Raw genomic sequence first — 15,442 nt, 5'->3', positions numbered from 1 at the left:
TACCAAAAATACAAAAGTCAGCCAGGCGGGGCAGTGCACCAGTAGTCCCAGCTACTTGGGAGGTGAAGGTAAGAGGATGGCTTGAGCCCAGGAAATCAAGGGTGCAGTGAGCTGTGATTGTGATTATGCCACTGCACTCTAGCCTGGATGTCCAAGAGAATCCTGTCTCAAAACAAAAACAAAAACAAAAGACAAGGAAAAGCTTACAAGAAACAGTTGCTAAATTTAAACAGCTAAACTATTTTTTTTTATTAAATTTTTTTTAACATATGGGGTGTCAATCTGTCATCTAGACTAGAATGCAGTGGCAGGATCATAGCTCACGACAGCCTTCCCACTCCTGGCCTCAAGTGATCCTCCCACCTCAGCCTCCCAAAGTGCTGAGACTACAGGCATAAGCCACCTCACCTAACTCCACATAAACTACTAATGACTCCGGACATATTTATCAAGAATTCTTTCAAATCAATACGGAAAAACAAACAACCCAGTATAACAGTGAACAAAGAGTATGAACATGAAATTAATAAATCATGAAATAGAATTGGCCAATAAACATTAAGCAAGATGTTCAACCTGATTAAAAATTAAGAATGGCTAAAATAAAACACACCAAAATATCCTTTTGTACTTGCAGATTGGTAAGTAGGAAAAGGTGAATAACAACCAGTTTGTGTGAAAATGTGAGGAAACAGATTTGCTCCTCAAGTATTGGGAGATATGCAAATTGTTCAACCCTTTTGTTAATGGGAAGATTCAACAATAATAATATATGTATATATTTACACATATTGTATTTTAAATTTATATATTTATAAATGCATTCATATGAAAGAGACAAAGAAAAAGAGAAGTTTTATGTGTATGTAAAACTGTGATAGACAAAGAGAGAGGGATAGTTTTATATGTGTTTATATATATGGAGAGAGAGAGAGAAAGAGAGAAAAAGCCAATACCAGTGGTTACTTACAGGGAAGAAGCTTGATATTAGAGAAAGCGCCAAAAGAAACTTGTTCCTGGCTTTATCATTAACTTGCTCTGTGACTGTTTCCGTTTCTGATTCCCAGTTGTTCACATGTAAAACAAGAGGGTTGAGCTAAAAAGTCTCTCTCTGTTCAAATTCTATAATTTGATAAATTTTGCAAAGGTCCCTCCAAATAAATTTCATATTAGTTTTCTTTTGCTGTGTAGCAAATTGCCACAAACTAAGTAGCTTAAAAGAACACACATTTAGTATCTCACAGTTGCCATGGGTCAGGGGCACAGGCATGGCTTAACTGGGTCGTTCTGCTCGGGGTCTCACCAGAATGCAATCGGGGTACGGCCAGGCTACATTCTCTAGGGAAGAACTCATTTTGAAGCTCAATTTGGTTGCTGGTGCACTTTGTTTCCTTGTTTCACCTTTTCCTGTTTACCAATCTGCAGGTACAGAAGATGTTTGTATGACTGAGGGCCCTGCTTCTTCATGGCTGTCAGCTGGAGGCTACCCCCTCAGATCCTGAATGCCACCCGCCAACGCCACGTGGTCCTCCCCATAAGCAACTCACAACATGGCTGTTTGCTTTTTCAAGGCCAGAATCTCTCCGTTACTTTAGAGAAAAATTATTATATATATATAAAAATATACACACACACAGGTAAGATTACCTATTAAAAAGCCTGGCACCTGTAGTCCCAGCTACTCAAGAGGCTGAGGTGGGAGGATTGCTTGAGCCCAGGAGTTGGAGTCCAACCTGGGCAACATAGTGAGACCGTGCCCCTAAATATTAAAAGAATCACATATATAACGTTTTACGTTGTGTGTGTGTGTATACATATACATGTATTTGGCAAAGGCAATAGGCTATCACACCTATGAGGGCATATGAATGTATATATATACACATATATATTAGTGTATATATATGTATACATATATACATATATAGGTGAGATATATATACACACACACACACACTCATAGGTGTGATAGCCTATTGTCTTTGCCAAATTCTACTGGCCAGAAGCAAGTCAGAATTGTCACCCACACTTGAGAAGAAGGAATTATCCGGGACATTAACATTGGTATCTTTTGTTTTTGTTGTTTTGACGAAAGGTCTTGCTCTGTCACGCAGTCTGGAGGGCAGTGGTGTGATTGTGGCTCACTGTAACCTCTGCCTCCTGGGCTCAAGCGATCCTCCCACCTCAGCCTCCTGAGTAGCTGGGACCAGAGGAGCACACCAGCACGTCCAGCTAATTTTTAAAAATTTTTGTAGAGATGGGATCTCACTATGTTGCCCAGGCTCGTCTTAAACCCTTGAGCTCAAGCAATCTTTGTACCTGTCTCCCAAAGTGTTGGGATTACAGGCTTGAGCCACACGCCTGGCCAACACCAGCATCTTTGAATGCTGCCTGCAACAAAAATCTCCAAGTTGTAATTATTAAAAGCCAATCCTTTTTTTTGAATTGATAAAAGTATTTTGGTAGGGGAGGAAAGCAGATTTTCAGGAAGGTAGAATTTCAGTTTTGAAATGAAGTTTTGCAGCAAAGAAATGAAAAACTTAACTGTAAGAGTTTTTATGATTCATAGCCTGCTATATACACTAATTTTAAATCGTCCCTTCAAGCCATAGTGCACTGAAAAATACATATTTAAAGAGCATGTGAAATTGAATCACCTCTAGACAATTATTCTGAAACATTAATTCCTGCCTGATTATTTTTAAAAATCAAGTCCGTTGTTTACATTCCATTTTTTCCATAATTTTCTGTGCAAATATATTAAAAATTGAGGCTCTGAGTGAGTCTGGCATGCTTGGAGGGCAAAGTTAAGCTTGAAGGATCAAATTTTAGAAAGGGTGCCTTTTGAAATGTGCATGTAGCAAACAAAGAGGATAGGAATTAACTTGATATTCTTTCAAAAATATGGCAATGTCAACCAAGACGCAGGCGCAGCTAATAGAGACAGGTGAGAGAAAGAGGAAGCGATGGTTAAGGGTCTTCATATGGTTGCCGAGGGTTAGGATTGAATGGAACTTCCACTGTGATTATCCAGGGCTCCTCATCAGCTGCGGAATCTGCAGTGTTGGGATGGAAATTTGTACCCCATCCACACAGAGGGGCATCTTCCCATCCCAAGACAATGCTGGGCCCTGTTACAGAGAGAAACAAACCAATCTGCAAAGGCTTTCATAAGCTGGCCTAAAGTAATGTTTGTGGGGGGAAAAAGGCTTAGCTGTTCTTTTCCACCCCTCCCGGCAAAGGGATGATTTGCCACAATAGTTAAAACAAATGTTTCTGCTGGGGAACCACTTCCCAGGCAAATAAACGTCTTCGGCAGAAGTAAATGTAAAGGTGTGAGGACAGGGCAAAATGAAGAACTTTCCAGCGATTGTTGCCAATGAAGCTGAAATGTAGTTAATGTGTGAAGTCTTCTGATGCAATGGGTCACAAACTGGCTTCATGGGAGATTTTATTTGTCTAGCACGGTGTTTCAAAAATGATTTTAAAAAAATAGATGCCATTAATAATAAGGAAATTGTATATAACATCTGGATTCCTGACTGCTAAAAAATGTGGAAGAACTGTCAACACTAGGCTTATATTTCTGCCTAAATAGTATCAGCTGACTGCAGCTGAGAAGGGGCTATATCTCCAGTTCACCCCAGTCTCCACCACTCCTTATTGTCTCACACCTGGCACCTGTCACTCATTTATCTTTACTCCCTAGCCCCCGTAAGAATTTGAGTGTACAGCCCTAAATTTGATGCACATCTAAGTTTTCAACTTGGAGAGCATCAAGTCTAATCCTCTGATTTTACAAATGGGGAAACTGAGGCAATCACACAGTTAGGAAGGGGATGAACCTAAGCTGGCTCTCAGTCTCCTGACTTCTAAGCGATTTCTCTTTCTTCTATGACCCTACCTCTATTTCTCCACATTTATTATCGGGAGTTGAAATTCTCTAAATTTATTTTCAACTATGTGACCAACATGTACTATTAACTTTTATTCTTTATCTGGAGAAATCTTGATTGCTTGGCAATGTTTTAGCAGAAAGTCTTTTCCAAGGCTTTTTAGCTACACCTAACCGGAATTCATAATTCAGGGGAATATTGCCAAGGTAGAGTAAGTCAGATTATCCATTGACAGCAAAGAAGACAACATGGGCACCTTCACTTCTGAGTATTATTTTAATCTAAAATAACACAGGAGACATTAAGCTTTACTAAGATTTACTATTCCAGTTGGCGGTGGTGCCCCCTCTGATTGTGTCACAACAAGTCTTGGGGCTTTCAAGGTGTTTGAGACATCCAGAAGGAAGAGCTCAAGTTTTCCAATGGTGAGAGGTTGGAAACAAAACATCTTACCTCATTCATTCACTTCTGTGATGTGTTGAAGGTACATGAGCTAACTGATGCTGCTTCGAAATGACCTATCTATCCTCTCCATTCTAAGGACAGCTTTTCATTCCCCCTCCACATTTTTGGAATACCTTTCACATTGGCAGGTGGAAGTCAATAGAGCAGCCCTCGAAATGGGTTTTTAGATTTTGGAAGGAGCTGAGAACTTTTCCCTTTCCCAATTCCCCAAAGCAAATCATCTCCTATAGGTAGATCTGAACTTTCAGATCCACATCCAATTGAGCATTCACTGGATCAGTTGGCACCGTGGCCTCTGTCTGGGAGAGCATAAATCCTGGTGCATCATCTTATTGCAAGCTAGGAGTTGCCTAGGGACCTTGTAAGAAGAGTTCAAGTGATAGTTTGCTAAACACTTGCATGGGATAAGAAGAGGCTCATCAAATGACCTTCAGAGGTGGCCGCCCATGGAGAGAAGGCAATTGAAAGACAACAGCAGGTGACAAGCCTGCCCCAATCAATTTGCAGGACCAAGGGCAAGAGTACAAAAGGTCCACTTATCATATGACTAAATATCAAAATGTTCAATAAAACAGATGCTAGCCTTCTCCTTTTACAGATATGGCTTCATAGTGTCCTGGTGGGCCAGGCTCAGATTCAGAATTCTTTAGAATCTGGCCCATAGCCTACTTTCCTTTTTTGTTTTTCCATCTCCAGCTCCATCCTGCACCATGAGGGTCTTGTGCACGAGTGTCTGTACTTGCCAGCTCATGTTCAAGTCTTGTCACTGCCCTTTGGCCTCTCCTTGGACTGCAGGGTGTGTATGTGCGTGATGTAATCTGCTCTTGGGAGGACAGAGAATAGCCCTGGGGAAGAGGCTTCCACAGCTCTGGGAGAAAATTCCAGGATCTTAGGGTGCATGGTCTGGGAGACAGGATGTGGGCTGTGCATATGCATAATCCCTTAGCCTTGTTGACTCTTCCCCCGTGGAAAGTGGACAGCCAGGGAGCACCAGATGACAACTCTGTGGCCACGCTCCATTGAATGGAACCCACCATTCCCAGATGGAAATGGATGAATGGCCGAAGAGATTCCTTGGGAGGAGGTGACAAGAACAATGCGCAGGTCAGGAAGAGGGTGCCATTAATGTTCCTCTGAGTGCAAGTGCTTGATCAGCCACATGCTTGTTCAGGTCCTTCAAAGTAAAAGTTCACACTTTAAAAAATCAGAGAAAATTATTGCTTTTTAAAAGAAACTTGGGCTAAGGAGAGAACCTTTTTCTCTCCCCTCCCTCCCTTTCTTCCTTCCTTCCTTCTTCCTTCCTTCCTTTCTCCTTTCTTTTTTCTTTCCTTCCCTCTCTTTCTTTTCTTTCCTTTCTTTCTTCTCTTTCTTTCTCCTCTCTCTCTTTCTTTCTCTCTTTCTTCTTTCTTTCTGACAGGGTTTTGGTCTTGTCACCCAGGCTGGAGTGCAATGGCATGATCTCGGCTCACTGCAACCTCTGCCTCCCAGGTTCAAGTGATTCTACTGCCTCACCCTCCCGAGTAGCTGGGATTATGGGCATGTGCCACCACACATGGCTAATTTTTGTATTTTTAGTAAAAACAGGGTTTCACCACATTGACCAGACTGATCTCAAACTCCTGATCTCAGGTGATCTACCTGCCTCAACCTCCAAAAGTGCCGGGACTAACTACAGACATGAGCCACTGTGCCCGGCCTGGAAAGATTTTAAAAACAGATGTTTGGAAATGTTCTTGTTAAGGGATTATTGTTGATATGTTTACATTACTCAAAATTATGTAAATTCCCTATATAAGTGCTTCAATATGGGCACAGTTTCAAGCCCTGGAAACCAAATTTTCTAACATAACTTAAAATTATCTCAACCTAGCATTTCAGTGAATTTTAAACTTGTGCTGAAAGTGCAAAAATTCAATACTTTTTAATTAGTTTTCAACAACAGCTTAACCTCAGGGAAGATAAAAATAACTAGACAAATTTCAACAAAGATCTTTGCAAAATTGGTATATGGAGTTGGAAGATGAAGAGCACTTTTAAAAACAGGTATAGCAAGTGATACCCTTCATCCAGTTGGAAGATATATCTCTATGAGGTTAGTTTTTCATTGATGACAGTCATTAAAATCATGTATTGATATGAATCATACTGCATAATTTTAAATCATATGAAATAAACCAAGAATTTAAAATAATGAAGAATATTTGATATTCAAATAGCAATAATTCTTAAGTGAGAGTAAGGAAATTTTTTACATCACCGAGTAAATTTTTTCGAAGTATTACTTATTCCTTCTTTATCACTTCCTCTTTACAGCTGTCCTTTTACATCCTTTACCATCTACATAATAGGTTGATATCATGGTAAATGTATATATTTAGCAAGTAAATGCATAAACATTAGAGGAATTGTTTCAAAATGTTTTCCTAATATGTGTGCCTGATCAGAAGTTTGCAGACCATTGATTTAGGGGAGAATGAGATCCAGGATAAAACCAAAAATGACGCCCTTTGACATTGACACTTTGGCTGGTCAGTCCAAGAATGGATGCCTGCTTCATTTTCCCCTAAGATCTTTTGAAATAAATTCTGCCATCTGCTTCTGGGGGTGGAGGGGCCGGGTTGTGAATCTGTTCCATTCAGCACTCAGGAGCACTCTGGTTTCTGTTTTGAAATCAGAGTAGTACAGTTTGCTTTTGTTTAAACTCTTGTTTTCAGGACTGATTTGCAGAATCCTGTTGACTCAATCCCAGAGTACTCACTGATGAGGGCAAGAGACAGAGAAAGCCACTGGGCAGCAGTGAGCATGCTGGTGCTCCATGATCAAGTGTTTGATAACAGATGTAAAGACGCTTGCAGTAATGCTTGCTATTGTTTCAGAGCGCTTATCCAGCATTGCACTGCAGACTTGATGGGTGCCTAGTCTGCACACCATTTCTACACAGAAAGAAGTAGTATTCAGTCCAATTTTTAATCTCATATTTTGAAATAATTTCAGACTCAGGAAATTGCAGGAATAGTACAGAGCTTCCTTCTTCCTTCCTTCCTTCTTTCTTCTTCTTTTTTCTTTTTTGGTTTGTTTTGAGATGGAGTTTCAATTTTGTTGCTCAGGCTGGAGTGCAATGGCACGATCTTGGCTCACAGCAACCTCTGCCTCCTGGGTTCAAGCGATTCTCCTGCCTCAGTCTCCTGAGTAGCTGAGATTACAGGTGTGCACCACCATACTCAGTTTTTTTTTTTGTTTTGTTTGTTTTTTTGTCTTTTTAGTACAGACGGGGTTTCTCCATGTTGGTCAGGCTGGTGTTGAACTCCCGACCTCAGGTGATCCACCCGCTTTGGCCTCCCAAAGTGCTGGGATTACAGGCGTGAACCATTGCGCCCGACCTAGTGCAGATCTTTCTTATTTATGCTTCACTCAGCTTCCCCAATCTTAGCAACATATATAACCATGGCAAAAACGTTAATCCCCAGAAAATTAACATTGGTGCAGTGCTATTAACTAAGCTACAGACATTATTCATATGTCATCACTTTTCCACTCATGTCCTTTTTCTGTACCATAATCCAATCCAGGATTCCACTTTGCGTTGAGATGTTCTGTCCCTTAGTCTCCCCCTAGTCTGTGACAACTTCTCAGCCTTCATTGTTTTTCATGACCTTGACTCTTGTGATAAGTAGCGATCAGTATCTTGTAGAATGCCCTGTAATTTGGATAAGTCAGATGTTTCTCATGATTAGATTGGGGTTAAGCATTTTTTGGCAAGAAGTGATATTATAGCCTCAGGAAATCATATCAAGGGCTATATTATGCCATTATTTCTTATTACTGGTAGTATTAATCTTGATCACTAGGTTAAGGTGGCATCTACTGGGTATCTCCCATGTAAAGTTACTTGGTTGTCTTTTGTAATTAACAAATATCTTGAAGGTGATACTTTGAGACTACATGAATATCCTGTTTTTCCACAAACTTCCACCCACTGATCTTAGCATTCATGGGTGGATCTTGCCTGTAACAATTATTACTGTGGTGTTTGTCTACTGGGATTCACCCCTATTTTATAGATGAGGTAAATGAGGCTCACAGAGCTGAAGTGACTTGTCCAAGGTCCAATACCACATCCCTTCTCTACTCAGAATCTGGCTATGGCTTTCATCTTCCTCAAGGGAAAGGCCAAAGTCCTGACAAGATTCCCCAAGGCTCCCCACAATCTGGCCCCCATGATGCCTCTGACTTTATTCATATCTCACTCTCGCCCTCACTCACTTTCCTTGGACCACACTGGCTTCCCAGCCCTTCCTTGAAAATGTCCTCACATCTGAACCTTTGCACTGGCTGTTTCCTCAGCCTGGAACCTCCCCTATGCCCCCATATCTGTTTTGCTCACTTTTTCACTTTCTTGGGTCTCTGCTCAATGTCATCTTCTCAGTGAATCCGTACCCGATGACTGTTTTTAATCCACCCACAACCCGGGCATTCCACTCCCTATCCTCCTTTCTTGCTTTAATTCTCTCCACCTAACGTATTATTTTTAACTCCTGATATATTATATATGCATGCAAATAGGTATTATAGATTTACCTATCCACCCCCTTAGCTATAATTTCCATGAGGACAGGGAGTTCGTGTGTTTTGTTTATTGCTGCATGCCCAGTGTGTAGAATAGTGCTGAGCACATGGTAGACACTCAATTAACTGTTGTTGAATGAATGTATAAACTTTGGAACATGTTCAACCACATTAAAGACTTAGGAAGACTCACCTCCTTTATAAGGAACAGAAAAACACAACTCAAACTGACTTTTCTCTCAAGGGAGGTTTGAGGGTCTCCTAACAAACTGCAAGGCTGCAGGAGGGGCAGGCTATGGAAGATGTGTTCAGGACTCTGGCTTGCTTTCTCTTTGGTCCTGTCTGCTTTCTTGGTCTTCTGTCTGTTGGCCCATTCTTGGGCTTCTTCCTCAAGAATGTCTAGAATCATCTCTTTCCCCTTGAGCTCTACTTTGCCTACTGAAGCTTTACTCTGGGGGCCCTTGCCATGTGGTGGCCCCTGGACCACTGCAGGCTCATATTACCTGCACAACTAGTGCTTCCAACAAAAAAGACGGCTTCTTTTTCCCAAAATTTCCAATAAAATGCTGGGCCTCGGTCTCACTGGCTCAGGTTGCACTGAATGCCCATCTGTGAACCAATTGCTATAAATAGAGGAATCAAATTCTCTGATCAATCAGGTCTGGGTTATGTGCTCACTCTTGGTAGGGGGATAAGATTATCCCCCAACCACATGGATTGAAATCTGGTGAAAGGAGTTTCAGAAGGAAAAGTGGGAAATGGAAAGGGGGCATATATGCTGACTGGGCAAAATTATTACTATTCTACACCTAAAATTTTATATACCCTCCCTAGTCACAACCACTCAGATTCTGCTTCTTTAGGTCTGAGGAAGGGTCTAGGCATCTGTATTTTTAGGAAGCATGCCAAGGGGATTTTGATTTACAGCCAAGTTTGGGAAGAACTGGCTTTACGGAATTTGCTCTAACCTCCCTCAAGAAAAAACAGAGTTCATTTCACAAACATGGTTCTAAAGTTTCTCTGTTGAAAGGCACGAACAGGAGTTCACATGCATTATGTTGAAGATTGCGGTAGAAGTCATCTGTTGCTTTGTATGCCTGGCAACCATCTTCCTTAGCCATGGGGACTGTCAATTTCATGGCCCTGCCTCTCCTACCTCAGGGCTGACCACGTGACTCCAGGTTGCTAATCAGAGCAAGTCATCTCCCTGGTTATAGTGATGGGTTCAAGAATAAACACATGACTAAAGCCAGGCCAATAGTAGTCCTTTCTGAGGCTTTGGGTAGAGCTTCCCAGGAGGTGTTGCTCTATTTACTTTGAGAACACAAGTGTAAGAACCATGTGAGCTCAGAACTGTTGACAAGTGTTTATCTCAAAGGGGGAAGACACCTGCCTGAAAACAAAACCAACCTAAAGGAAAGTAGAGCTTAGATATGGAGAGAGACAGTACTAGTGATGCTGTGTTAGTGCCCTGGATTCAGTGGTGACCCAAGCTGATGCAATTGGACTTTTCAGTTGCATGGGTCAACACATTTTCTTTGGTTTGTTTAAGTCATTGAGTTGTATTTCTATAATAAGAAACCAGAGGAGTCCTAATTAACTTGGATATGAACTACAACCACCTCAACTTTAAGACCCATTGATAAGGTAAGAACTAGCATAAGAGATGCCTTTTGAAGTAGGTAGGATAAATGATCCTATGCATTAGTGCAGACATCACGTGCATATCAACATGCATATTGAGTCCCTCCATGTATAAGGCATGGAGTGAGGTACTACAGAGCAATTTAGGAGCATCCTACAGATAAATAAGATGTGGTCCTGCTCTTGAAGCCCTTAAAGTCCTGTGCAGCAGCTCTCAAACTGCATAAAAGTCATCTGGGGAACTTATTACAGCAGAGTCTTGAGTCTCAGTTCCAAGACATTGAGTCAATAGGTCTGAGGTAGAGCCCAAGAATCTGGGCTTTGATAAGCCTTCCCTAGCCCAGCCCTTGCAAGTAATCCAAAAGGCACTTTGAAGTCAATCTAGTGGGAGAGAGGGGCAGAAGAAGAGGAGAGCAAAAATAAGGCAGAAAAAAAATTGAGGAAATAACAGCTGAACATGTCTCAAATTTTATGAAAGACACAAATTCACAGACACAGGATGCTCCATGAACACCAAGAAGAATAAAGCTGGCAAAGGTCACGCTGAAGTTGGACTCAAGAAGACATCTTGAAAACAGCAAGAAAAAAAACAACATCTTACATATAAGGGAACAATAATTTGACTAATGGCTGATACCTCATGAGAAACTACAGAGGACAGAAGAAAGTGGAACAACATCTTTAAAATGTTGAAAGAAAAAAGAAACTGTCAACCTAGAATTTTATATATGATGAAAATATTCTTCAAGGATGAAGGACATTATCAGATAAAAGAAAACTAAGAAAATTTGTTTTAGCAGACCTGTACTATAAGAAATACTAACGAAAGCTAAAGAGAAATGACACTAAATGAAAACTTAATGCCTCAGAAAAGAACGAAAATCACTGTAAATGTTAAACAGCTGGATAAATAAGAAAGACTATATTTTTGCTTTTTCCTTTTTAAAAAAATAATACATGTGACTGTTTAAACAAAAATTGTAACTCTTTGGTTTTTAATGTATGTATATGATATATAACATATGACTGAAAACATATAACAATTTTAACATAAAATACGGGAGAGTGTGGACCTGTACAGTTATAATATTTCTACATTTTACATGAAGTAATATAAGACTAACTGTAAGTGGACTATGGAAAGCTAGGGATATATATTGTTATTCCTAAAGCAACCACTAAAAAACAATGCAAAGAAATATAGCTAAAAGTTAATACAAAAATTTAAATGTAATTATAAAATCAATAGGTATGGGCTGGATTATCCCACCCCCTTCCTTCAAAATTCATATGTTGAAGTCCTAAACTCTAGTACCTCATGATATGACTAGTGTCCTTATAAGAAAAAGAAATTTGGACACAGATAGATACAGAATAAAGACCATGTAAAGACACAGGGAGAAGATGGCCATCCATAAGCCAAAGAGAGATGCCTCAGAAAAAAAAACAGCCCTGCTGACACCTTGATTTTGTACTTCTAGGCTCCAGAATTATGAGAAAATAAACTTTCATTGTTCAAGACACCCCAGTCCATGATAGTTTGTTATGGCAGCCCTAGCAAACTAATACATTAATTGATACTTTTATAAAGGCAAGAGAAGGGAACAGAATAACAAAAAATGAGAGGAGATTAATTGAAAACAGACAGTAGTGTGGCAGGAGGAAACCAAATAATATAATTAATTACATTAAATGGTAGTTAAGTAACTGCTCTAATTAAAAGGCAGAGATTTTCAGATAAAAAAGCAAGACCCAACATGCCCTATCTTTAAGAGATCCACTTTACAAATAAAGACACAAGTAAGTTGAGCATAAAGGGATGGAAATATATATATATATATATATATAAATAATATGCAAACAGTAAGTGTAAGAAGGCAGGACTGACTATACTAACATGAAATAAAATAGATTTCAGGTAAAAAAAAAAAAAGGAACATTTCAAAATGATAAAAGGATGACTTCACTAGAAAGATATAGCAATCACAAATGTGTAAGTGCCTAACAACAGTTTCAAAAGAAATGGAGCAAAATTTGACAGAACTAAAGGGAAATATAGACAAGTCTAAAATAATGATGGTGGATTTTAATATCCCTTTCTCAGCAATTGAGAGAATAACTAGACAATTAGCAATGCACAGAAGACTTGAACAACACTATCAATCACACTGACCTAATTTGTGGTTTATAGAAAACTACATCTAACAACTGAAGAATACAAATTCTTCTCAAGCGCATGTGGTATCTTCACCACAACAAACACCACGTTACTCTATTTACAGAAATTGAAATCATCTAGGTTATGTTCTTTGGCCACATGGAATTAAATTAGAGGTTAATATCATTAAGATATCTAGGAAAATTCCCAAATATTTGGGGATTAAATAGAAAACATATCAAGAAAGAAATCACAGAATAATTAGAAAATGTTTTAAGTTAGATAATAATGAAAATAAAATAATCAAAATTTATGGAGCACAGTTAAGGCAGTGCTTAGAGGAAAATTTGTATCATTAAATTCTTATGTTGGAATATAAGAAAGAGGTATACTTAGTAATCCCTAAGATTCTACCTTAAGAAATTAGAAAAAGCAAAACAAATTAAACTCTCAGTAAGTAGAAGGGATGAAATAATAAAGAACAAAAATCAATAAAATAAAACATGGACAAACAATAAAGAAATTAGTGAAAAAAGAAACTGGTTCTGTGAAAAGAGCAATAACACTGATGAATATTTAGATGAATCAAGAAAAAAACATAAAACAACAACTTCTGGTTTCAGGAATGGAAGTGGGAATGTAAGTATAGATCCTAAAAATACTAAAGAGTAAGAAGGGAATATTATGAATCCCTTTATGCCAACAAATTTGACAACTTAGTTGAAATGAGCGAATTTCTTAAAAAATACAACTTAATAAAACTGATGCACTAAGAAATAAATGATTATTTCCATACCTATTAAAGAAACTGAATTCCAAATTTGAAACCTGCCAACAAAACACGCCTCAGATAACTTCACTGATGAATTCAGATATTTAAGGAAATAGTAGCATGACTCCTCCACAAAGTTTTTCAGAAAATAGAAGAGGAGTTAACACTTCCTAGCTCTTTTAACTAGACCAGTATTATCCTGCTTTCCAAACCAGACAAAGCCACCACAAGAAAAGAAAATGCAGAGCATTAGCTCTTACGAAGACAGGTACAAAAATCCTGAACAAAACATTAGCAAATTGAATACAGCAATACTTAATGGGATAATACATCATGCTCAAGTGGGTTTATTCCAAGAATGAAATATTGGTTTAACAATTAGCAATCAGTATAATTCACCATGTAAGTAGAATGAAGAAAAAAAAGTATGATCATTTTGGTAGATTCAGTAAAAGCATGTGACAAAAATCAACACCATTCCTGATTAAAAAAGAAAAAACCCACACTCAGCTGACTAGCATAGAAGGGAATTTCTTCAACCTGATAGAGGACATCCCATCAATGATAGACTGGATAAAGAAAATGTGGCATATATACACCATGTAATACTATGCAGCCATGAGAAAGAATGAGTTCATGTCCTTTGCAGGGATATGGATGAAGCTTGAAGCCATCATTCTCAGCAAACTAACACAGTAACAGAAAACCAAACACCACATGTTCTCATTCATAAGTGGGAGTTGAACAATGAGAATACTTGGACACAGGGAGGGGAACATCACACACCGGGGCCTGTCAGGGAGTGAGGGGCAAAGGGAGGGAGAGCATTAGGACAAATACCTAATGCATGCGGGGCTTAAAACCTAGATGATGGGTTGATAGGTACAGCAAACCACCATGGCACATATATACCTACGTAACAAACCTGCACATTCTGCACATGTATCCTAGAACTTAAAGTTAAAAAAAAAAAAAAGATAAGCTTTGGCTAAAATTATCACTTAATGATCACATCCTAAAAGCTTTCCCCACATATTAGGAGCAAAGTAAGGCTGTTTGCTTTCACCACTTCTATTCAGCATATAACAGTAGACCCATACTTGTAGTAAATGGATTTTTGACACAGGTACCGAGGAAATACAATGGGAAAGGATAGCAGCTTCAACAAATGGTGCTGGAAGATCTGGGTATATTTATGAGCAAACAAAAGCAAAACCAAAGAAGACCACACACACAATGCATAAAAATAACTCAAGGAGAATCCTATATCCAAATGTAAGAGCTGAAATGATAAAACTTATGGAAGAAATCATAGGTAAAAATTGTTGTGATCTGGAGTTAAGCAAAGAGGTCTTAGCTCATTAACAAGCGCAAATCAAAAAGAATAAAAAATTAATGAAATGGACTTCATTAAAATTAAAAACTTTTGCTCTTTGAATCACAAAGAAAATGAAAAGGTAAGCCATATCCTGGAAGACAATATTTTCAAAACATATGACAAAGGGCTTGTATTTAGAATATATAAAGAATTGTTACAGAGGCTGGGCATGGTGGCTCACACCTGCAATCCCCAGCACTTAGATTGCTTGAGCCTAGGAGTTCGAAACCAACCTCAGCAACATGGTGAAACGCTGTCTCTGCTGAAAATACAAAAATTAGCTAGGCTTAGTGGCAGGCACCTGAAGTTCCAGCTACTCAGGAAGCTGAGGTGAGATCGATTGAGCCTGAGGAAGTGGAGGCTGCAGTGAGCCAAGTTTGCACTGTTGCACTAAGCCTGGGTGACAAAGTGAGATCCTGTCTCCAAAACAAAACAAAACAACAACAAAATGTACAAATCAATAACATGAGGACAAACCAACTAAAAATGGGAAACACAGACATACTAATTCTTTTTAAGGATGTGAAATAATGCTGTCTGCAGTCATCAGGGAAATGTAAATT

The 15,442-nt window shown here is 39.0% G+C and overlaps 1 protein-coding gene across 2 annotated transcripts in view; it reads right to left on the bottom strand.

The window, feature by feature from the left end:
* The window catches only part of EYA2 (EYA transcriptional coactivator and phosphatase 2), a 342,073-nt gene that overhangs the window by 312,033 nt on the left and 14,598 nt on the right, over nucleotides 1–15,442 (bottom strand). Inside the window, exon 1 of one of the 2 annotated variants that reach the window (XM_064382490.1) lies at nucleotides 971–990. The exons of the other annotated variant lie outside the window; for it this stretch is intronic. The gene's annotated coding sequence lies outside the window, so the exon portion shown is untranslated. Of the gene's footprint in view, nucleotides 1–970; nucleotides 991–15,442 lie in introns of those variants that run through there. 2 annotated transcript variants of the gene reach the window in all.

Source organism: Aotus nancymaae, unplaced genomic scaffold, assembly GCF_030222135.1.
Source record: "Aotus nancymaae isolate 86718 unplaced genomic scaffold, 86718_ANA_hifiasm-v0.15.2.pri h1tg000029l, whole genome shotgun sequence".
Lineage (NCBI taxonomy): Eukaryota > Metazoa > Chordata > Mammalia > Primates > Aotidae > Aotus > Aotus nancymaae.
This window is presented reverse-complemented; position numbering and strand designations above follow the sequence as displayed.